Genomic DNA, 17,590 nt, shown 5'->3' on the forward strand with positions numbered 1-17,590 from the left:
TTCTCTCTGGTAGCTCACTATCATGGCCATATTTGCACACTCATTCACCATTGGGTATGTATATGTATGACCCTTGGTTGAGAGGGACAAGAAAAATGTAGCTATTACCTACCTTTGGGGATACATTAAAATCCTATATTTATTATGTTTTCATTACTGTAAAGAATGCACATGACTCCAAGAAACTTTCCTAGTAGTCTGGTTGAAGAGTTAGCCTCATAATTAGCCACTGCTCAGGACGATAGGTACTACCAGTAAACTGTCCATCATTATTATTGTCAAAAGTACATTTGGCCTCTCCCCTACAGAGTTAATCTCCTAAAGGAAGGAGGTGTGATGACTGATTCCCCTGTGTGCATGATTCCCCTGTGTGCATTCCCCTGCCTTTCCCATGTGCTTTGACCAATAACCATCTGCAATTAAATAGACCTTCCATGGCAAGTTAAAGATGCTAACAATCTCAGTCATAAAGGCAACCATCCCACACTTCTCAGGAAATACTGAACACCACCACAACATATCTGTTCAAGTGTGAGAGTGACCCCAGACTAATGAACAAAAAGGGAAAGCCTCTAATAGGCCCTGTTCAAGGTTTTTCTGTGGAATTTTTCCCAACTAGGCTGGGGATGTGGCATTATATCGTGCTCACAGAGAGCATGCACAAAAACCTGGGTCCTATTCCTAGTACCCAAACAAACATTCCACCAATGAAAATCTAGCTACTTTTGCTCACTCTATACTGTACCCTTTTTTTTTACTTATTCACTTTACATCCCCATACTCACTGTCCCACTCCCAGTCAGCCCCGTCCACAATATTTCTCCCATCCTCCCCTTCCCTTCTCCTCTGATCATGTGGGGATCAGGTATCTCCTCACCCTGGCACTTCAAGACTTTGCAAGGCTAGGTGCTTCCTCTCCAACTGAGGCCAGACAAGACAAGCCAGCTAGAAGAACATATGCCACATACAGTCAACAGCTTTTGGGATAGCACCCGCTACAGTCATGGGACCCACATGAAGACCAAACTGCACATCTGCTACATATGTGAAGGGAGGCCTAGGTCCAGTCCTTGTGTGTTCTTTGGTTGGTGGTTCAGTCTCTGAGAGCCCCAAGGTTTCAGGCTAGTTGATTTTGTTAGTCTTCTTGTGGAGTTCCTGTCCCCTTAGGGGCTGCAATTCTTTCTCCTATTCTTCCTTAAGAATCTCCAAGCTCCATCCACTGTTTGGCTGTGGGTGTTTGCATCTGTCTGAGTCAGTTGGTGAGTGGAGCCTCTCAGAAGACAGCCATGCTAGACTCCTGTCTGCAAGTATAACAGAATATCATTAACAGTGTCAGGGATTGGTGCTTGTCTATGGGATGGGTCTCAAGTTGGGCCAGTTATTAATTGGATTTTCCCTCAGTCTTTGCTCCATCCCAATTCCTGCATTTCTTATAGACAGGATAAGTTTTGGGTCCAAAATTTTGTTGGTAGGTCGGTGTCCCTATTGCTCCCCCAGTATTCGGGTCTGGCCACAGGAGGTAGCTTCACCAGGCTCCATATCACCAATGCTGTGAGTCACAGCTAAGGATAGCCCCATTGATTCTTGGGAGCCTCCTCTATCCCAGGTCTCTGGTGCTTCCCTCTCCCAACACCCTGTTAGTTGCAGATTTCCATTCATTCTCATGGCTGGCTGGTCATCCCTCTTGCCCTTCCCCACACCTGTCCTGAACCCCCCATTCACCTCCTGATCCTCTTTCTCACCCAGTTTCTTCAATCCATCTGCCTTCTATGACCATTCCATTCCCCCTTCAAGTGAGATTTAAGCTCCTAGCTTGTGCATTCCTTCCTGTCCAGCTTCCTTGTATCAGTGGAATGCAGCATGAACATCCTATATTTTGTGGTTAATATCCACTTATAAATGAATACATATTATGCATGTCCTTTTGGTACTGAGTTACCTCACTCAGGATGATATTCTCAAGTTCAATACATTTGCCTGCAAAACTCAGGAGGCTTTTATTTTAAATATCTGAATAGTAGTCCATTGTGTAAATGAACAACATTTTCTTTATCCATTCTTCAATTGAGGGACATCTAGGTTGTTTTCAGTTTCTGACTATAATGAATAAAACTGCTATGAACATAGTTGAGCATGTGTTTTTGTGGGATGGTAGAACATCTTTTGCATATATGCCCAGGAGTTGTATAGCTGGGTCTTAAAGTAGAACTATTCTCAATTTTCTGAGAAACTACCAAATTGATTTCCAAAGAGGTTGTACAAGTTTGCACTCCCACCATCAATGGAGGAGTGTTCCACATGCTCCATGTCCTCACCAGTATGTGCTATCACTTTGTTTATTTGTTTGCCTATTTTGTTTTTTTCTTTTTTATAAGATATTTTCTTTATTTACAAGTCATACGATATGTCCTTTCCTGTGGAGAGCCATTTGAGTCGCACCCTAAGATGGCGCTGGCTTCCGCCATCCCAAGAGTGAGCGGTCTCGTAAACAAGCCCTTAATTGGCTAAGCTTGCTGCCCTTGGTTGCTTCTGCATTTGGTGACCTATCCGCTTTTGCCATGTGGCCCATTGGGATTAGCTGAGCTTGGGAGTGCTTCTGCATTTGGTGACCTATCTGCTTTTGCCACGTGGCCCAGTAGGATTGGCTAAGCTTGGGAGTTCTTAACGGCCGAGGGTGTTGCCCTGGGGGTTAGAAGATTGTTCAAGGCTCCTGAATAAACTGCTAAAAGAAGAGCTTGTGGGTCGCGTCTTTCTTGCTGGTCAAGGCGGACGCACAGTTGGTGGCCCGTACAGGGAACCTCTTGAGACTCAGAACTTTTTGCAGTCAGGGCAGTTCCCAGGTAAGTTGGGGCAATAAGGACCTCAGAAGTAGAGGCTATAAGGACTCCGAGAAGGAGGAAAGAAAGCGAAAGTAAACATGGGTGCTTCGCAATCACACCCAATTTTTTTGGCTCTTCAAAAGCTGATATTGTCAAAAAATTTAGAAATCAAGAAGAGCACACTAGAGAGGTTCCTTAGTGAGTGCAACACTGATGCCCCTTGGTTCGCGGTGTCTGAGAACCTCACCCTTTCATGCTGGGATAAGCTAGGGAAGGATCTAGATTTCTCCTGGGACCAGGATATTTTGAAAGCAGGGGTAAGACCTGTGTGGAAGCTCGTTAGGAGCTGTTTAGAGGATCAGCACTGTTGTAAGGCCATGGAAGAGGGGAAAGGCTCTTCCTCACTTTCTTTTTTATTAGTTTCAGTATATCTGGTTTTATGTGGAGGTCCTTGATCCACTTGGACTTGAGCTTGTACAAGGAGATAGGAATGGATTGATTTGCATTCTTCTACATGCTAACTGCCACTTGAGCCAGCACAATTTGTTGAAAATGCTGGGTTTTTTCTCCCCACTGGATGCTTTTAGCTCCTTTGTTAAAGATCAAGTGGCTGTAGGTTTGTGGGTTCATTTCTGGGTCTTCAATTCTATTCCATTGTTCTACCTGCCTTTCACTTTACCAATACCATGCAGTTTTTATCACTATTGCTCTGTAGTATAGCTTAAGGTCCAGGATGGTGATTCCACCAGAGGTTCCTTTATTGTTGAGAATAGTTTTGGCTACTGGGTTTTTTGTTATTCCAGATGAATTTGAAAATTACTCTTTCTAATTCTGTGAAAAATTAAGTTGGAATTTTGATGGGGATTGCATTGAATCTGTAGATTGCTTTCGGCAAAATGGCCATTTTTACTATATTAATCCTGCCAATCCATGAGCATGGGATATCTTTCCATTTTCTGAGATCTTCAATTTCTTTCTTCAGAGACTTGAAGTTCTTGTCAAACAGATCTTTTACTTGCTTAGTTAGAGTCACACCAAGGTATTTTATATTATTTGTAACTATTGTGAAGGGTGTTGTTTCCCTAATTTCTTTCTCAGACTGTTTATCCTTTGTGTAGAGGAAGGCCTCTGATTTGCTTGAGTTAATTTTATATCTAGCTACTTTGCCGAAGTTGTTTATCAGGTTTAGGAGCTCTCTGGTGGAATTTTGGGGGCACTATCACTTTTTTTATCTTAGCCATTCTGACCAGCATAAGATGAAATCTCAGATTTGTTTTTATTTGCATTTCCCTGATGAATAAGGGCTTTGAACATTTCTTTAAGTGCTTCTCGGTTATTTGAGATTCCATGTTGAGAATTCTCTGTTTAGCTCTGTGCCCTATTTTTACATTGGGCTATTTGGGTTGTTGATGTCTAACTTCTTGAGGTCTTTGTAAATTTGGGGTATTAGTACTCTGTTAGATGTAGAGTTAGTGAAGATCTTTACACAATCTATAGGCTGTCATTTTGTCTTAGTGACAGTGTCATCTGCCTTTCAGAAACTTTGTAGTTTTATGAGATCCCATTTATCCACTGTTGATCTTAGAGCCACTGGTGTTCTGTTCAGAAAAGTGTCTCCTGTACCAATGTATTCAAGGGTATTTCCCACATCCACTTAGACTTGAGTTTTGTGCAGGATGATAAATATGGGTCTATTTTTATTCTTCTACATGTAGACATCCAATTAGACCAGCAGCATTTGTTGAAGATGCTTTTGTTTCTCTATTGTATGGTTTTGGCTTCTTTATCAAAGATAAAGTATCCATAGTTGTTTGTTTTTATTTCTGGGTCTTTGATTTGATTCCCATTAATGAACATGCATATTCCTATGCATAATTTATATTTCTAAGACAAAAACTAGGAAACAGGTTGTGTAGGTTAATCTTCTGGTTCTGCCTTAGTCAACTCTATCTTCCTGTGCTTTGGTTTTCAGTTATAGAATAAGAGAAATGATTGTATCTACTTTGTCATAGGAATTGGATGTAATGGTATATGTGTGCAAAGTATTAATATAGTGAACATGCTTAATGATTGTTAGCTATGCCCATAGTGTTTTATGCCTGGATATATCTTCACATCTTACACATAATTCTAGAGTTTTTCTAGCTATTTTTTTAGACATGATTGACTATAATACTTGAGTGTGACATAGCTTCTGTTGTATGCTTTTGCATTATATTTATTTATTTATTTATTTTGTATGTACATATACCATGTGGAGATTAGAAGATAACCTGGATAAGTTGGGTTTCTCCTTTTACCATGTGGAACCCAGGATAAAACTCAGTTTGTCAGGTTTATTCTCAAGTTTGTTTACCAAGTAAGCCACTTTGTTGGCCCCTTGTGTTTTGAAATTTTTGATCTTTTATACCAGGCTATGAAAATTATATTCAATAAACATTAGATAACCATAAAAAGGCTCCAACATTCAGCTGGAAGATGCCACTCTTTTTCTATATACTATTTATTAAAATACATCTGGAGTTTGATGGCCAGAATGTATCCTGGAAAACATTGGCCTGTAAGTCTTTTTATAATTAACTCCAAAAGGTGTTTTACAATGTTTGAAGTGAAAATAATCTTTCAGTGTGAAAAAAAAAACCACATTGCTCAGAATGATGGTGTCTTTTCAGAATGTTCTGTTTATCATAACCGTAACCTAGGCTCATTTTCCATGCTCAATGGGGCCAATCTAAGACTAGACACATAAATAAAATGAATTGGATAAGACATTTTATACTGAGAAACAGGGTGTTACAGTCAAATGAAAATGGCCCAGAAGTGAGAAGACCCAAGTCCTTTTCTGATCTGCTGTAATGATATGATCCAGGAGCACTTCATGAGGTACCATCTGCCTTCTTATCTGTGAATGATGCTGTTGGACTGAGACATCTCTCTGCTTCTATGATTCTGTACCTGCTACATTCTTGGTAACATCAGCTTTAGCAGCACCTGAATTTAATGAATGGATAGGTTAGTATAACCTGAGTTTTTTTGTTTGTTTTGTTTTTTAGAATAGTATGCCTGAGTCCTGACTTGATCCCTTCTCTCTCCATCTCTCCCTTCTCCCCCCATAATGTCACTGATAATGAGTAGACAATTTTCATTACTTAATTCTAACCACGCCCTAACTGCGCAGCCTCATCTGTGCCCAGGAAAGAGGAGCAGCTGCAGTTACAGCTGCAGGATTTTACAATGAAAGAGCTTCAACAAACACTCACTCAGCAATTATTTACCCATATCTCTCGATGGCTTTGGTCTTTGAAATTTTGAGAAATTCATTTGATCCTTTTGGCTCAAGTAGGTGACTCAACAATTTTCCTGACAAACTGACAAATTTGATTAGATGCATTCAGAGAATAATTTAAGGACTCATTTGTGTTTCATTGTAACCACCTAAGACACGCACCATATTTTACCCTAGACTGTTTTTGTAATGTATCTGTGTGTTAGTTTTCAGAGTCACAGAAACTTACTTGGGCTTATAGCATAAGCTTCAATTTATGATTATGAGTCACTCAGAGATAATGCATTTTAAAAATGTAAGAGGATTTCTCACTTTATTTTTAATTACCCAAACAGGACATCAAATGTGGTCACATTACAAGATGTAATAATAAAATAAAGTATATATGCAAACATATCATTCAGCTGAGGTCTTGTCAAAGTTATGCAGTGTGCTCCATTAGGTTCCCAGAGCCCTGTTTAGCTCAAAGAAGCTGTCCTTAAGCATCAGTAATAATGCCAGAAGAACGAAAGCTAAGGGAACAGCGAGCATAAAGAACAGAGAAAGAGGAGAAAGAGAAGTGCCATACAGCTCATTATTTGTGGCTGGCTCCTGCTCCTCCCTTCTAGGGAATATCAGTGGCTTTGAGAGGAATGTGAGTGTGCAGGAGCAGGGCACACTTGCATGTGCAGTCACTCGAAACGCAAACCTGTTCCTAACTCTTTGCCTTGTTCTCTCTAGATCTGCAAACGAAAAGATGCTTCTCAGTATAGCAGCCCTAACTGGCATTTCTGAGTGTTCTGGTTAGTGTTCATTGTCAACTTGACAGAATCTAGAATCCCCTAGGAGAGGGGCTTCTTCGGCATGCTGGTAGGGAATTATCTAGATTAAGATTCATCTTAACTGTGGGCAGTCTCTGGGCAGAGTATCCTGAGCTATATGAAATAAAGAAGACCAGGTGACCGTTGTAATGACCAGCTAGCTGCTTCAAGCCTCTGCTGCCATGACTTCTTTGCCTTAATGGTCTGTACATTGAACTGTGAGCTAAATAAACATTTTCTCCCTAAAGGTTTTGTTAAAGGATTTTATCACAACAATAGGAAAAGAAACCAAGGCACTGGGGAAAATATGCATTTGTATCATCTCAAAAGTTCTTCAGTAGAGCCAATGTGTGTATGTGTGTGCATGCATTACAGAAAAAGGCGAATAAATATAAACAAAAATGAAAATTTTAAAGTCCTTCAAGACACCTGTCTGTGTGTTCTCTATACTTAACTACCATTGTCACCCTTCTGGTTTATTTAAGTTCTTTATATGACTAGATTCCATCATTAGATGGCTGAAACAGACATAATTTTTCTTCTGATTATTAAGAGACAGAGGGGAGAGAGAGAGAGAGAGAGAGAGAGAGAGAGAGAGAGAGAGAGAGAGAGAGAGAGAGAGAATAGGCCACAGTGGTTCCCTGGATTTTATTTGCTGTTGTCAAGCCATAGCCAAAATAATTTTGCTCGTTGTTTGTGTCTTTTGTTTAAACCATTGACAAATGTTTTCATTCACACTTACTCTGGCTTTCACATCCACATTGTCTTTGGTATGCTAGCATTTGTTTGTTTGAATATCAGCTCCCATAATTCAACCTCCTGGATGTCGTCTTCCCTTAGGTGGAGTCAGAGCTGTCACTTATCACAAATCACCTTTTGTTTTCATTCTTTTTCAATTTGAAAATTCTGTTTACCAAGGTATCTTGTTTCTTTGAACTTATGTTTTTGACTGTTTGTGTGTCCACATGTGTGCGGGTGCATGTGTGTGTTGTTGTTGCATATGCATGTGTTTGTATGTGTGAGTAGAGGCCTGACCTTGATGTCAAGAGTTGTCATTGATCACTCTCTGCCTAGTATTTTTGAGGCAGCGTCTCTTTCTTCAGCTTGTCTAATTACTGTCTCCTACTTGCTCTGATAACAAGCAGGCTACGATGCTCACCTGACATTTAAGTGGGCACTGGGGATCTAAATACCTCCTAGTCTTTTGCAATCTCTGTAGCTGCTGAGCCAGCTGCCTCAACTTGCCTTACTTTAGTCCACACTTGGTGATGCTATTGCCAAAAACTCCTGTAACTTAAAGACAACATTATTTACTAGTATATGCCCTTAAAATAGGGCAATACCCACTCTGGGTATTGTTGCATCTTCATTAACTTTCCTTCAAAGATGAGTGCATAGTCTGCATGTTTGGAAGCTTGGCTGTGGAAGAAAATATCTTTTTATTCTGTCATCTGCATTTCTTTCAAGCTATGTGTCATCATTTTCAATGGCTGTGATTCATCCTGATTATTACTATGATTAGAAGTCTCTGGCTTTCTTATTTTGGGCACATATGTTCTCTGTTCAGCCATATCTGAACAATGCTCTCCCAGTGTACTTGCTTTTCCTCAAATACAGCTCTCTACTGCTTCATTCAAAGCCTGGAGATGGCAACAGACCAAAGAGTAAACTTGAGAGCCTGTGACTAGCCTGATGGGTGAGAAAACTGCAAGAACCCAGACTTGTTTTATTCTGGCAATTCCATTTTAGTTAACTGTTAATGCAAATGCTTTGATTCATGATAAAATTGTTATTAAAATTTCCATTTGAGCTGAGGCAGATACATACATATTGTGTCTGAATTAACACATTGCTGATAAGATGGGTCTGGACTCCTAGTTATGCCTAAGAATGATTCCACTGCCATGCATGTGAGCTCGGGTAATAACGAGCATCCGTGTCCGGAGAGGCCAGCCTATCTCATTTACAGGAGATGTTCTCAGAATCAAGTCTCAGTTCTTCATCAGTGCCACTAGTTATGCAAGGACAAAAATAATTGTATTAATTAAGCAGATGGCATTCTGCATATGTGGCTTATTTTAAAGAGTAGTATGCTCATTTACTGAATGTACATTTCTTCTTAAAAGAAGATTTTTATTAAGCAGTAAACATTGCCAATAAAAGTTGCAATAGCAGGCCAGTGAGATCCAGCCTGCAGTTCCTACCATCCTGCTATGCTGTCCTGGACATTAGGACTCTCCCTATAGGACTCTAAGACAAAATAAACTCTCCTATAAGTTGCTTTGGGTTGTGGTATTTCATCACAGCAACAGGAGCATAATGAACAGAGGCTGCTAACCCTCCTGACTACACTGCTGCTTCCCCTTGGCTCCCCAAGAACACAGCAAGCTCCTGGGAGCCAGTGAGATGTTTTAGCAGGTAAACATGTTTGCTACCAAGCCTGATGACCTTATTCAATCCCCAGAATAGATACAAGGAAGAGAATGAACTCTCCCAAATTATTGTCTGGCCTCCACATGTGTGCGTGTATAAACATGCAAGCACACAAAGACACATTCATACATTTTATCAATAAAATATGTTTAAAAGTTACAATAACCTATCCCCACTAACTCTAGTGTGAAGTTCTGCAATCCTAACACTGGCAGAGGAGGGTCAAGGATCAAAGTTTAGAAGTTCAAGGCTATCTCAAAACTTAACAAAAATTAAGAAGGGTTAGAGATATGGCTAGTTGGTAGAGCAGTTGCTTACCTAACATTTATAATTCCTAGGTTCAATCCTTATTACTGTCAAAAGAAAAATAAAGTGGATTTAAATTACTCCAATTGTATCAATTTATATAACCCCTTCTTTCTGTTCCAGCATCTGACCTCTTTAAGAAGAACTGTACCAGCTCACATTTCCTTGCCTCAGATGATAACGAAGGTGATAACAACGTAACCCAGAAACACCTCGATATTCACCAAGTGTTTGGTTCTTTTCCACTTGGTTTCAAATCAAATCTTGGCACCAGATATTGTGGGACTGTGTCTATCACAGGACAGATCCTGATAAGCAGTCCGTGAAAGACAGACAGCAGCTGGCTGGCAGACGTGTGAGCTCTGTCTCACTGCCAGTTGTTACTGTCATCGGATCTCCAAGCATGCAGTAAGTGCCTACTCAAGGCTTAGAATTCACAACACAATGCTTGCACCCACCACTTGTCCATGACTGTCCTTCCTTTTCATGCCTGTTATTCTAGACTCAGATGACCAACAAGCAGTGCCTAAGATGGTTTACTGTCTCCCAGTTTAAAAAGCAAGCCAGTGTTTACCCTAGTCAGCCCAACATGGCAGCCCTTCTGTGGATTAAATTCTGGAATCTTATAAGTCTCAGTCATGTGAATTCCCTTATGATCTATGAAGCATTCTTGTTTATTTCCTTGAAAACAAGTCTGATTCTTTCCACCTTGAAATGTAGCTAGGCACTGGGTTGCAGTGGCTTTGTGGTGGTTTGATTAAGAAATATCTCCCATAGGTTACTGTATTTGAACATTTGGTCCCATCCCCACTTGTGGTATTAGATGGGGCATTATGGAATACAGCCTTGCTGAAGTAAGCACATCACTGGGGCTGAACTTTGAGGGTTCATAGCCTCAAAGCCTTTCCAATCTATCTCCCTACTTCCTGTGTGTAAATAAAAAAGTGATCAATAGCCTGCAGTTCCCACCATCCCGCTATGCCTCCTGGACATTAGGACTCTCCTTATAGGACTCTAAGACAAAATAAACTCTCCTTAAGTTGCTTTGGGTCATGGCATTTCATCACAGCAACAGCAACATAATGAATAGAGGCTGCTAACCCTCCTGACTACACTGCTGCTTCCCCTTGGCTCCAAGAACACAGCAAGCTCCTGGGAGCATAAGCATGTTTCTTGGCAGAAGGAGAAGGTTGGTTGTGCAGCTTCTAACTGCAGCCTCTCTAGGGAAGGACTCACTGACCTTGTGGCCTTGAATCACTTCACAGGCTGTTGTCTACACTCTCTATCAAGTTGACCTTTTTAAAGCCACATTATTTACTCCTGGCTGTGGATGTATTGATTTTTGAAGCCTTCTCAGAGAGTGCCTGCACATCTCCTTGAATCAAACACAATTACTTGATACACAATAAAATAAAGCAGTGCAGAGCAGATTCTGAGCCTTCTGTGAAGTACGTGATAGTCTCCGGAACAAAAGGCAATTGACTATTTACTGCATTAATTAATTAATTAATTAATTGTAAGGGGGCTACCAATATGTAATGGTGTGTGTGTGTGTGTGTGTGTGTGTGTGTGTGTGTGTCTGTGTCTGTGTGTGTGTGTGTAAGTCAAAGAACAACTTTCGATAGTTGGTTCTTTCCACCAAGTAGGCCCCAAGTTAGAAGCAAATGGCTTGACCAACTGAGAAATCTTGTGGCCCTCAATTCATTATTTAAAAAGAAAATCATGGGAGCAGAGAGAGCCTTGCTTCACCTGTGATCAGCTGTGAGAAAGAGCCTTTTCTGGGCTGGCGAGATGGCTTAGCAGGTAAGAGCACTGACTGCTCTTCCGAAGGTCCTGAGTTCAGATCCCAGCAACCACATGGTGGCTCACAACCGCCCATAATGAGATCTGACATCCTCTTCTGGTGCATCTGAAGACAGCTACAGAGAATTACGCCAGAGGGAGTGGGGGCCGGACTGAGCAGGCTGGACTGAGCGGGTGTTCAATTTCCAGCAGCCACATGCATGATAGCTCACGGCCATCTGTACAGCTACAGTGTACTCATACACATAAAATAAATAAAATAAATCTTAAAAAAGAAAGAGCCTTTTCTTTAGGAACGGATCTGTGAGCTGCAGCTGGCAGCACTCTGTTCATGCACCCATGGCCTTTGAGAAAGAACATTTGCTTGTAGGTACTTTTCTTAGTCCTTTCAGGAAGACAGACCCCTTAAAACTTCTTAGCTACATCATTAAAAATAAGGCAATTAACTGAGAAGGGACTTGACTTTGAAAAATATCTGAGTACTAGGAGGCTTCAAGAATAAGCCAAGCCAAGGCTAACAAAATGCAGGTCCACAGACTTCGTTGCAACTACTCTATTTCACTCACGAGGGCATAAAGTACTTGAGACTCCTGATGCAGGTGAGTTCTCAAGCTTTATTCTGAGAAGCAGATTAAGTTTTAAATTCTGTGTATTCCAGAACCTCTCTTCACTTTCAGAAGAGAGAAATGTCTACTTGAATTATCCCATGGCAGAGGTCTCATAGATTCAAGGGAACAGACATAAAAAAATGATGTAGTCATATATTCACCTGCCTTACTTGCCTTGATTCACAAAATCTTTCCAATCTTAGGTTTTTAATCTACCTGTGTTATCATGTGATCAAAGCTCTGGAAAAAACTGGGCCTTATATGGACTCATTAACTGATTAGAACTTCAATGACTCCAGTTTCTGGCTATTATAAATAAGGCTGCTAAGAACATAGTGAAGCATGTGTCCTTATTACATGTTGGAGCATCTTCTGGGTATACGGCCAGTAGTGGTATAGCTGGGTCCTCTGGTAGAACTATGTCTAATTTCCGGAGGAACCGCCAAACTGATTTCCAGAGTGCTTGTACCAGCTTGCAATCCCACTAGCAATGAAGGAGTGTTCCTCTTTCTCTACAACCTTACCAGCATCTGCTGTCACCTGAGTTTTTTATCCTAACCATTCTGACTGGTGTGAGGTGGAATCTCAGGGTTGTTTTGATTTGCATTTCTCTGATGACTAAGAATGTTGAACATTTCTTTAGATGCTTCTCGGCCATTTGGTATTCGTCAGTTGAGAATTCTTTGTTTAGCATTGTATGTCATTTTTTAATAGGGTTATTTGTTTCTCTGGAGTCTAACTTCTTGAGTTCTTTGTATATATTGGATATTAGCCCTCTATCAGATATAGGACTGGTAAAGATCTTTTCCCAATTTGTTGGTTGCCATTTTGTCTTATGGAAGGAGTTGTAGAGTCTAATTTTGGAGCAGAGACTGAAGGAAGGACAATTCAGAGACTGCTCCACCTGGGAATCCTTCCCATATTCAATCATCAAATATAGACACTATTGTGGATGCCAGCAAGTGCTGGATGACAGGAGCCTGATATAGCTGTCTCCTGAGAGGCTCTGACAGTACTCAACTAATATAGAAGTAGAGGCTCACAGCCATCCATTGAACTGAGTACAGGGTCCCCAATGAAAGAGCTAGAGAAAAGACCCAAGGAGCTGAAGAGTTTGCAGCCCCTTAGGACAAACAACAATATGAACTAACTAGTACTCTCAGAGCTCCCAGGGACTAAACCACCAACCAAAGAGTACTAATGGGACTAATGGCTCCAGCAGCATATGTATAGCAGAGGATGGCCAAGTTGGTCATCAATAGGAGGAGAGGCCCTTGGCCCTGTGAAGGTTCTATGCCCCACTGTAGGGGAATGCCAGGGCCAGTAAGCAGGAGGGGGTGGTTTTGTGAGCAGAGGGAGGGGGAAAGGAACAGGGGTTTGTTTTAGTTTTTGGTCTTTTTCCTTTCTTTTCTTTTCTTTCTTTTTCTTTTCTTTTCTTTCTTTCTTTTTTCTTTTTTTTTTTTTGGAGGAGAATGTGGGAAAGGAGATACTGTAAATAAAGAAAACATCTAATAAAAAAGTCTAAAAATGAAAAAGAAAACTTCAATGATGTGTTGAGGTTGGAATGTTGTAAGTCAAGAACCTAATTATAGTTCAATGTGATTGATCACTAGTCCTCTTGATCACCATTTTGTAACTATCTTTTTTATCTAACTCAACATCCTTGTTTCTAACTACTAATGACTTTTAGAATATATTACCTTAAAAGACTAGCTTCCACCAACCAAATGGTTATGGATGGAAAATAGACAAGATAACACCTAAGCACATAGAATAGATTTTCCTGCTTTATTCCTAATTCACTGACCTAATGTTTCCAAAAACACATTTAAATTGTGCCTTGTTTTATGACTTTCTTTGTTACTATAAAATTTTACCCAACTGTTACCACATGAAAATTGGAGTAGCTTACATGAGTGTTTCTGGTGCATGGTCACTCATATTTGGCTCCAAGGCAAACTAACTCTTTGCCCCTTTGTAGGTATAATTGGACTTACTTGGACAATCACCTTATTCCTAGGGATGCTAGGTGTATTGGTTTAAATGAGAATGGCATCCATAGGCTAGTATGTTTAAATTCTTGGCCTCCCGATGGTGGGACTGTTTGGGAAGGATCAGGAGATGTGACCATGTTGGAAGAAATGTGTCACTGGGGGTGGGCTTTCAGGTTTCAAAAGACTCACCATTCTTAGTGTCTCTCCCTCTGCCTCATGGTTGTGTCTCAAGATGTGAATCCTCAGCTATTGCTCCATGCCTAAGCAGGTACATGCTGTATGCCATGATTGTAAAGGCCTCTAACCCTATAGAACCATAAGCTCAAGACTTAATCCTTTCTAAGCTGCCTTGGTCATGATGTTTCATCACAGCAACATAAAAGTAGGACACTTGGGCCCTCACACCTCACCTGACATTGAGAAACTCCGATGCTGTTTGTTACAAAAACAAAAACAAAACAAAAAACCCCAGAAGAATAAATATTACCCCATGTTTGAAAACCATCAACCAAGCTGTAAAATAGAGAAGGCTGCAAGCAGGACAGAAACTCCCAAGCCAAAAGGATGTTTTGGGTTAGGAGCTTTTTGCTTTTTGCGTTTTCTTTGACTGTTATGTCAATGCTTTCTAAGGTGTCTTCTGCCGCTGAGATTCTCTCTTCTATCTCTTGCATTCTGTTGGTGATGCTTGCATCTATGGCTCCTGATTTCTTTCCTAGGTTTTGTATCTCCAGGGTCGTCTCTCTTTCTGATTTCTTTATTGTTTCTATTTCCATTTTTAGATTCTGGATGGTTTTGCTCATTTCCTTCACCTGTTTGATGGTGTTTTCCTGTAGTTCTTTAAGGGATTTTTGTGTTTCCTCTTTAAGAGCTTCTAGCTCTTTACCTGTGTTCTCCTGTATTTCTTTGAGGGTACTATTTATGTCCTTCTTAAGGTCCTGTATCATCATCATGATAAGTGATTTTAGATCTGAATCTTGCGTTTCCTGTGTGATGGTGTGTCCAGGACTTGCTATGGTGGGAGAATTGGGTTCTGATGATGGTAAGTGACCTTAGTTTGTGTTGTTTATTTTCTTATGCTTGCCCCCCGCCATCTGGTTAACTCTAGTGCTACCTGCCCTTGCTAAATCTGACTGGAGCTTGACCTTCCTGTGATCTTGGTTGTGTCAGTACTCCTCAGAGTCAAGAAGTCTCTGTGATCCTGTGATTCTGGGATCCTGGGTTCCTGGGCTTGTTAGATCACCTTGGAGTATGGCTGTGTGTTGTGGGACTGGCTGCAGAGCTTGTGCTCAAGGTCTACTCAGAACACTAACCCAGACGGACCGGAAGGAACCGGAGTCACTGGCTTGGCAGAGTTCCTGTGTGCCTGTCCCACTGGTCCCAGTTACTCCCAGTGTTGGGACAGATGTTGGTTCTTGCTTACCTCTGATCCTGGGTGTGTCAGAGCACCTGGGAGTGGAGCTTCCTCTGGGTGTTGTCGATTAGCCATATTTTCAATGTGACTATATCACATCACAACCTGACACTGTCTTATGAAGTCAGACACTGTGATAGATTAAAGCAAAAATAAAATAATTCCCAGAGAGCAAAAGGAGTTGGGTTTAAAAACTGAGTTTCTAATCCTCCCATGTTATTGTTGTTGAAATCTATAATTGGTCTGAAAGTGTCAAATGAGTTCTCTGTGTAGTCTAAACTTAAAAGCCCCTAGTCTGAAACCAGAAGTTCATATTTTGTTATTACTATATACCACCTGTTATTTGCTTTACTTCTAGTAGCTTGAGCATATGATTTTTGAAAGCATAGCTGAATTTAATTAAGGACTCTTGGTTTTCCTAAACTCATATTTTATGCTGTATTTTAATAGCCATTAGAATAATCTTACTATTCAAATGTCAGGTTATTCATTATGACCAAATACCCTCTCCAAAAATATTTATTATGTTAGATGTGTCATGGCAACAAGTGTATATGAATCAAAACCATGAATCATAAGATTTAGCACGAATGTGCCATTTCTAAGAGTTCTAGATACTTTGAAGATTGTGCTGGAAATAGAAATGACCATGTAAAATACAGAAAGCACAATGCACTTAAACTATAACTGTAAAAGGTCAAAGGAGTCTCCTTAAAATTTTTAATTGAATTTGATGTTTTCCTTCAGAAGAGAACTCAATGTGTCAGGATCCCATAACTGCCACTTATTTCAGATTTTCAGCAAAAATATAATTTGCCAAAACATCTACTCAATGAGCAAAGGGTTCAGGCTAGCTGAAATTCTGGCCAGTGATAACAAGAGAAAGAATGAGGTAAGGGGTCTGCTACCTCCTCTGAGACCTGGGCTGCTAGCATCACCCACAGCCATCCCTCTGTGTCAACTCTGAGAAATCATATTTCTGTTAATGCACATATTTTAGTAGGTAGAGACAGTACAAAGGCAGGACCCCAACCTAACCAGCACCAAGTAAGGATGAAGACACTGTGCCCAGTGGGACAGGAGTTAAACCTGTGCAAGGTCAGATACAAAGGGACTTACAGAATGACTTTGATGTACTAATTATTATTTTAGGGGGTTATTATACCCACTCATGGTCCTTAGATGTCTCCTAGGAGTTTCTACCCTACTTCTGGCCATCTTGTTCTCAAATAAAAGACATGGGAACCTTTAGATTTATAATAAGCTTGAAAGCACTAGCACTGTGCAGATATTGACCCTCTATGTTATCTTGTCTATTTCCTTGTGGTGATGCCCAAGACATCATTCACCATGTACCGCCTGGGCCACGCCTACTCCATCAGACCAGCTTTTATAGTCAAGTACTCACAATCCATCTGCCCCATGGTAACATCTTCTTCCTTTCTTTCCTGTACGAGACTGCAAAGCCTCTACTTTTGCTCCGTCCCTGCTTCTGCCCAGCCCAGGCTGTATACATCTTTATTAACCCATCAAGCATAAGTTGAATACATAGCAGCACCATACCAACCCCTACCCCCTTATATATCTTCCTGCTAAGGAGGCTAAGGAGCACATTTTCATAGTGGAAGCAGAAGCTGCTGTATGCCCCTGCCTGTGGTGCTGAGGCTGTACCTAGTGCCTGCCACAGGCTGAGCAAGAACTCTACTACTCGCCTATATCCTCAGCCGGATTTTATTTTTATTTTTTATTTAAGACAGTCTCACTAGGTTGCCTAAGCAGGCCTTGAGTTTGTGATCCTCCTGTTTCACCTTTCTGAACAGCTAGTGTTACGTGACTCATCACCAGCCCGTTTAAAGGTTATTTTAAAAACTGGCTCTTCTGATTGCTAGTTGTCAATTCTCCACCAAAGCTATCAGATTCCAGTGACTACATCAAAGTTAATTTACAAAGTTAGTTGAAATAAATTTCACTCTAAGGAATCTCATGTTTAATTTAGAATAAAAAGTAAAAAGTAAAATTGATTTAGTTATTTCTCTATTTTGCTGTTACTGACAGATATCTGGGTTTTATTCTTTATATCCATTTCCTTCTAGTTTATTAGATTCACTGTGGTCCTATTCTCTTTCATTA

General features: G+C 40.6%; 1 long non-coding RNA gene across 1 annotated transcript in view; it reads left to right on the plus strand.

The window, feature by feature from the left end:
* Window positions 1-2,678: 2,678 nt before the first annotated feature.
* Window positions 2,679-17,590, plus strand: part of LOC116091869 — a 29,259-nt gene continuing 14,347 nt past the window's right edge. Inside the window, exons 1-2 of the long non-coding RNA XR_004119097.1 lie at window positions 2,679-2,840; window positions 9,768-10,052. This is a non-coding gene — a long non-coding RNA (uncharacterized LOC116091869). The remainder of the gene's footprint in view (window positions 2,841-9,767; window positions 10,053-17,590) is intronic.

Source organism: Mastomys coucha, unplaced genomic scaffold, assembly GCF_008632895.1.
Source record: "Mastomys coucha isolate ucsf_1 unplaced genomic scaffold, UCSF_Mcou_1 pScaffold15, whole genome shotgun sequence".
Taxonomy (NCBI): Eukaryota; Metazoa; Chordata; class Mammalia; order Rodentia; family Muridae; genus Mastomys; species Mastomys coucha.